Source organism: Castor canadensis, chromosome 2, assembly GCF_047511655.1.
Source record: "Castor canadensis chromosome 2, mCasCan1.hap1v2, whole genome shotgun sequence".
Classification (NCBI taxonomy): Eukaryota; Metazoa; Chordata; class Mammalia; order Rodentia; family Castoridae; genus Castor; species Castor canadensis.
The window spans coordinates 140509829-140515828 of NC_133387.1; the positions used below are offsets into that span (position 1 = coordinate 140509829).

At 37.8% G+C, this 6000-nt stretch overlaps 1 long non-coding RNA gene across 3 annotated transcripts in view; it reads left to right on the forward strand.

Moving 5' to 3' along the window:
- The window catches only part of LOC141420808 (uncharacterized), a 77477-nt gene extending 72231 nt beyond the window's left edge, over nt 1-5246 (forward strand). For all 3 annotated transcript variants that reach the window (XR_012445461.1, XR_012445460.1, XR_012445462.1), the window contains exon 3: nt 4886-5246. This is a non-coding gene — a long non-coding RNA (uncharacterized lncRNA). The remainder of the gene's footprint in view (nt 1-4885) is intronic.
- Nucleotides 5247-6000: the final 754 nt, after the last annotated feature.

Consider the following 6000-nt stretch of genomic DNA (forward strand, 5'->3'; position numbering starts at 1 on the left):
CCTCTCACAGACACACCATCTGGAACGGTCTAAAATACTTTAGTCTTGCTCTCCCTTTGAAGTATACCTTCAAGGAGGAAGGAAGAAGGTTCTGTTTCTGTAATACATACTAACCACTGAAGAAAGGGACTAGGAGTGTTATGGATTGAATATTTGTGTCCCCTCCCACACTCATATTTTGAAGTCTTAACCCCCAATGTGATAGTATTAGGAGGTGGGGACCTTTTGAGGTGATTAGGTCATGAGTGGGATTAGTGCCCTTCTAAAACAGACCCCAGATATATACCTAAAGGAATCTAAGACAGCATACAATAGAGATACCTGCACACACATAAATGTATTGCTGCTCTATTCATAGTAGTCAAGTTATGGAATCAGCCAATGTGCCTATCAATGGATGGATGGACACACACACACACACACACACACACACGTGTGCACATACACACAAGGAGTTTTTTGTTTGTTTTTTGTTCTTTTATTCACATGTGCATACATTGTTGGGTCATTTCTCCCCCCTTCTCCCCTCCCCCACCCTCTTCCTCTTTCCCCCTTCAGTTCCAGGCAGGTCCTGTTCTGCCTTTATCACTAGTTTTGTTGAAGAAAAGAGATAAGCCTAACAAGGAAGACAAAGCGTTTTTGCTAGCTGAGTTGAGGATAGCTATACAGAAATATTCCTAGCATTGCTTTTGTGTACATGTGTTATGACCCATGTTAATTCATCTCTAACTGATCTTTACACTGGTTACTGATCCCCTTCTCATGATAACCTCTGTTGCTTTAAGGTTTCTGTATTAGCTCCTCTGGAGTGGGGACATCAAATGCTTTCATGTTTTGGGTTTTCTACCTATTTCTGTATCACCCAAATGTGCTCTCCCCTTATCATGCGATCTAAGTCCAACCACATTGCTGCATTTGCCCTAGATCTAAAGTCCACATATGAGGGAGAACATATGATTTTTGGTCTTCTGAGCTTGGCTGACCTCACTCAGAATGATGTTCTCTAGTTCCATCCATTTACCTGCAAATGATAAGATTTCATTCTTTTTCATGGCTGAGTAAAATTCCACACAATGGAGTTTTATTAAATAATAAAGAAGAATGAAGTTGCTGGATGTGGTAGTACACATCTGTAATCTCAGAGTTTGGGAGGCTAAGACAGTAGGATGGCCGGCTTGGGCTACATAGTGAGACCCTGCCCCCCCCCCAAAAAAAACCCCTCAAAATTAATTATGTCATTTGCAGGAAAATGGATGGAACTGGAGAACATCATGTTAAGCAAAATAAGCCAGATTCAGAAATAAATATAGCATGTTTTTTCACATTTGTGGAATCTAGATTATGAAAATTTAGATTAAAAAGAAAAGAAAGAAAAATATTTTGGAAGGGGAAGAGTACTATAGAGAGGGGGAAGGTAGACAAGAGAGGGTAATGGGGAGGACATAATAAAAGTTTCGTATATATGCTTTCGAAAATGTCATAATGAAACCCATTATTTTGCAAAATCAATACATGCTAATAAAAAAGGAAAAAAAGAAAAGAAGATAGGGCTGGGGGCATGGCTCTCTAGCAAGCACAATGCCTCACAACAGCCACAACAAAATAACGAACAAACCAACAAAACCAAAACAAAACTCATCAGCATGTTTTACATTAAAAAATAATAATTAAAACAATGAACCCCAGAGAGTTCTCTAGCCCTCTTTCTGACATGGTAAGACGTAGTAAGGAGATAGAGGTCTCTGAACCAGGAAGTAGGTTCTCAGCCATGGAATCTTGTAACACCTTGATCTTGGACCTCACAGTCTTCAGAACTATAGAAATAAATGTTTGTGGGGCTGGGGGTGTAACTCAGTGGTAGACTACTTGCCTAGCCATTACAAGGCTTGGGCTTTATCCCTAGCACTGCAATACATACACATATACATACATGCTTGTTGTTTAATTCATCCAGTCTATGGCCTTCTGCTACAGCAGCCTGAACTAAGACAAGAAGGAAACCAGGAATTCAGGCAGATTCCATGAGAACTTTCCCTAAACATAACCCAACTGGATTTTTTTGTTGGTTTGTTTTGTGGTACTGGGGATTGAACCCAGAGCCTTGTGCACGTGAGGCAAACACTAAACCACTGAGCTACAACACCAGCTCCTCCCACATGGAGATAGCTATCAGAATCAGCCAGTTCTTGTCAGTTGCCCTGTACCACACAGCATTCTGTCTCCCATCACTTGTTTCTAGAAGGATTAATTAATTCTTCCTCATTCCACAAACACTTGTTGCATACTTGCTTACTCTTTCACCCTAAAAATATGTTTTCCTTACTTTCCTGGAATGAGAATGAAGGACATAAATTGGGTTGAAAAAATTGGAAAAGAATGTTTAAAGTGATTTCAAAGTTTGTGATTAAGAATTTTGTTGGTGTTGAACTATAATTCAAGTTTTTATCTCAACCACTCTGCTAAAAAATTGCTATCATAAAGATATTCCAGCTGTTATCTTGGTTTACCTTTTCTGTTTTGGCATCTCCAGAGAAAGGAAGGAACCTGAAGCTTATGTAAGTTTGAAGTTTAAACAGCATGCGTATGGGGAACAGCCCCACCTGGGGCTGGAGTGTCATTCTGTGTCAAGTGAACACCTGTTCTCTCTTCCCTTGCAGCTTCAGACTTCTGCACAGTACCTTCTCAGAGAACAATGCACACTTTCCCCAAGCACAAGCAAGAGGGTCCTCCAGCCACTCGGGCAGAGAAAATAGACATTGCCTCTGCCTCTAAGGGATAAAGCAGGCAGAAATATCCTACTGGATATATTGTGCTGGCTTAGAAGCTTGTACTAATCGGTTACCAATGAGAATCCCTACCTAACTTCTTTGCAGCAAACATATGCATTTAAGTTCTCACTGTGCTCTCCATGACTTAGGTGGACTGTGAGTCTTACTTGTTATAAATGACCCCAGTTGAATCATTTCCCCAGAACTGTGACTATAAGGAATAGTGAAGTTTTTACCTCTCTCTAGATTGAAAAACTCACTAGCTTTGCAACAGTAGTTCTGTTACATTTTTAGCCCCTTCCTTTCCTCTTGCCCCTTTAATCTTACACTTAAATCTGGGCATTTTGTTGAAACAACTCTATTTAAAAGATTAGGAAACAGGTTTAGAGAGGTTTAAGATCAACCAGCCAGGACATGAGCCAAATCTTCACATGTAAATTCTATTCCATTGTAGAAAACTGTTAAAATTAAACAACTATCAGCTTACAAAGACTTTGAAAGACATTCCTTAGTAAGGCCTCAAGGTTGAACATACCCCTGGAATTTTTTTTTTTCTGTAGAAAGAAACCAGCCTCAAATCTCCACACAATTCTAGCTGGAAAAATAAATACGGATTTAGTTTCTTCCTAAAACTAGATTCCTAAAACTAAATTCTGAGTTTTGGTCCTTTTTATGTTAATAGTAAAGTTAAAGGTTTGAAACATTTGGTAGAATGAAGGTAAAAAAAGTTATTTTAAGAAGAATGTGAAAGTACAGTGAAGGTTCTGGCTTTCATACAAGGTTTGAATTTGTTTTGTAGGTTTTTGTAATTAGATTTAGGGTTCAGATTATCTCATGTGACTCTCATAAAAAGAGAAGTTTTAGCCAAGCACTGACATGTGAAATAAAAACAAAACTTTTTCCTTCAGGGATAGTTGGAAGTTCAGTAATGCATTGACATATACATGGTAATTAAATGTAGCTTTTAAGTAAGTTAAATTTTAATGGCTGGGTAATAAATTGTATGTAAATGAGTCATAGATGGAAACCGCAGTTTATATAAAATGTCAAAAAACAGTACTGACTGATATATTGACAAGAAATCTTGGAGATCTGCGTTCTAGATCTATCTCAGCCACAAGAGGTCCTTAGCCAAGTCTTTTAGCTTCTCTGGGCCTCAGTTTCCTGATCTGTAAAATATCATGGTTGCGTTGGGCAAATATAACTAATATTTGTGTCGTGCTTATGTCTCCAAAGTTCTTTTGTGTTAATTTTTGTAACTTTATGAAGTAAGAAGGACAGATACTGGTACCCTCATTATCTAGATGGAGAAACTGAGGCTCACAAAGGCAAAAATACATGATCAAAATCATGCAGCTTATAAATGGTGGAGCAAGGACTCAGACTCAGCTGTCCAGACACAATTCTGTGTAGGTATATACCATGCTTGCCACCTCTAAAAATCTGCTATAATAAGGTTGTGTTTAGTCATTACTCAATTATAATCAGATTTTTAAAGTGCTTTAAACAGTACTCAACAAGCACAACATGTTCTTTAGCCTGTAGGACTGAATGCTCTTGTGGTTCCACTGCAGGAGGATACAATTAAGTGTTCAGTTAATAGCCAACTTTATAGCCAAGCTAATAGAAAAGCCACATTACACTGGCTCCATCTTGTCAAACAGCCACTTTTAAGACTTGGTTCTGATTTATGTCTCCTGGTATTCATTGGAGTTTCTGAGTTACGAATAAAAATGTATTCTCCCATTACTCTGTTACTAATGTGTTAAGAGTCACAATAGTAGCCAGAACACTTACAAGTAAACAATAGAAAAAGTATTTAACTAGTTTAAGAAGTGATGCTATTTCTGTCTCTATACTCTTAACCCAGATATTCAACTCCAGGTATGTGGTAATGCCTATCAAGGCATTATTTCAGCAGCTCTTGATTTCCATCTGAAGTCAAGCCAAATATTATATTCACTTCACATTTGCATGGTTTAATTTGAACTTTCCAAAGTGTTTCACATTATTTTATTTTATCCATATATAATGCTAATATGTGGCTGAAACTGTTCTTTGTGGATTCCAAAAGAGTTACTTATTTATTCTCTGTTTTTCTGTTTTTATCCCATCAGGGCATTACAAATCTAAAGAATGGGCACTATGGAAATGTGCCAGAACTTTCATGAAGATCAAAGAATTAAAACCAATAGAGTGTGCTAATTAACCTAATGCTAATACAGCTTGAAACAAAGAACAATAATAAAACAAATTAACCTATGTTTCAAAGGTGATAAATCAATCTTTAAAATCAAATGTGCAATTCCAAAAGATAAGAGGAAGTTGGTAGGAACTGGTGAGAATGTTTTTGTAGCAGAAATACCAATACATTTAAGGATGCAGAAGGAGGCCTACATAAACTTTGCCTCAGATATTCGAAGTAAGAGAAGATTTGCACTGAGGTCAATATTGAGGTGTTGTGGTTTAATCAAATAAATAGCCCTTTTTATAATAAAGTTTTAAAGATTCTTCTCCTTTTTTGCAGTACTGGAGTTTGAACTCAGGGCCTACACCTGGAGTCACTCCACCAGTTCTTTTTTGTGTTGGGTATTTTCGAGATATGGTCTTGCGAACTATTTGCCTGGGCTGGCTTTGAACCATGATCTTCCTGATCTCTGCCTCCTGAATAGCTATGATTACAGGCATGAGTCACTGGTGCCTGGCTAAAGATTATTTTTAAATGCTAGTATATACTTAGGAAAGAATGGGCACATATACCAACACCATTATATTAGCATCAGTTATCAAGAAGAGTGTTTATCTTGGTATGGCTCCTGGTCTGATATAGGAGTTTCCAAACATTCTTCAAATATGTGTGAGAGTGTTATAAGTTGCAGGGGAGAGCTGCTGGTCTGCCTGTCAACTTCTGTCCCTTGATATTGTCTAAGTCAGGATACTTCGATTATGGATCTATAAAAACTTTGGGTTTTGCCTCTCCTATGAGTTCTGCTGATGAAAGAGAAGGAAGACAGGAGAGAATAAGATTGAGAAGTCACAAGATGGAGGTTAAAATTACCACTGTCATTATTTTAACTTATACAGGAACAGAATGAATAGCATTTTAAGTCCAATTCCAGTCTTGGTGTATTTCAGAATACTCAGGGCTTCCTCACCATTTTATATCTGCAAAGGCTCCTGGAAAAAAACCCTCATTTGGTTTCCTGTCACTTTGGAATGATCCTAGCTCTGG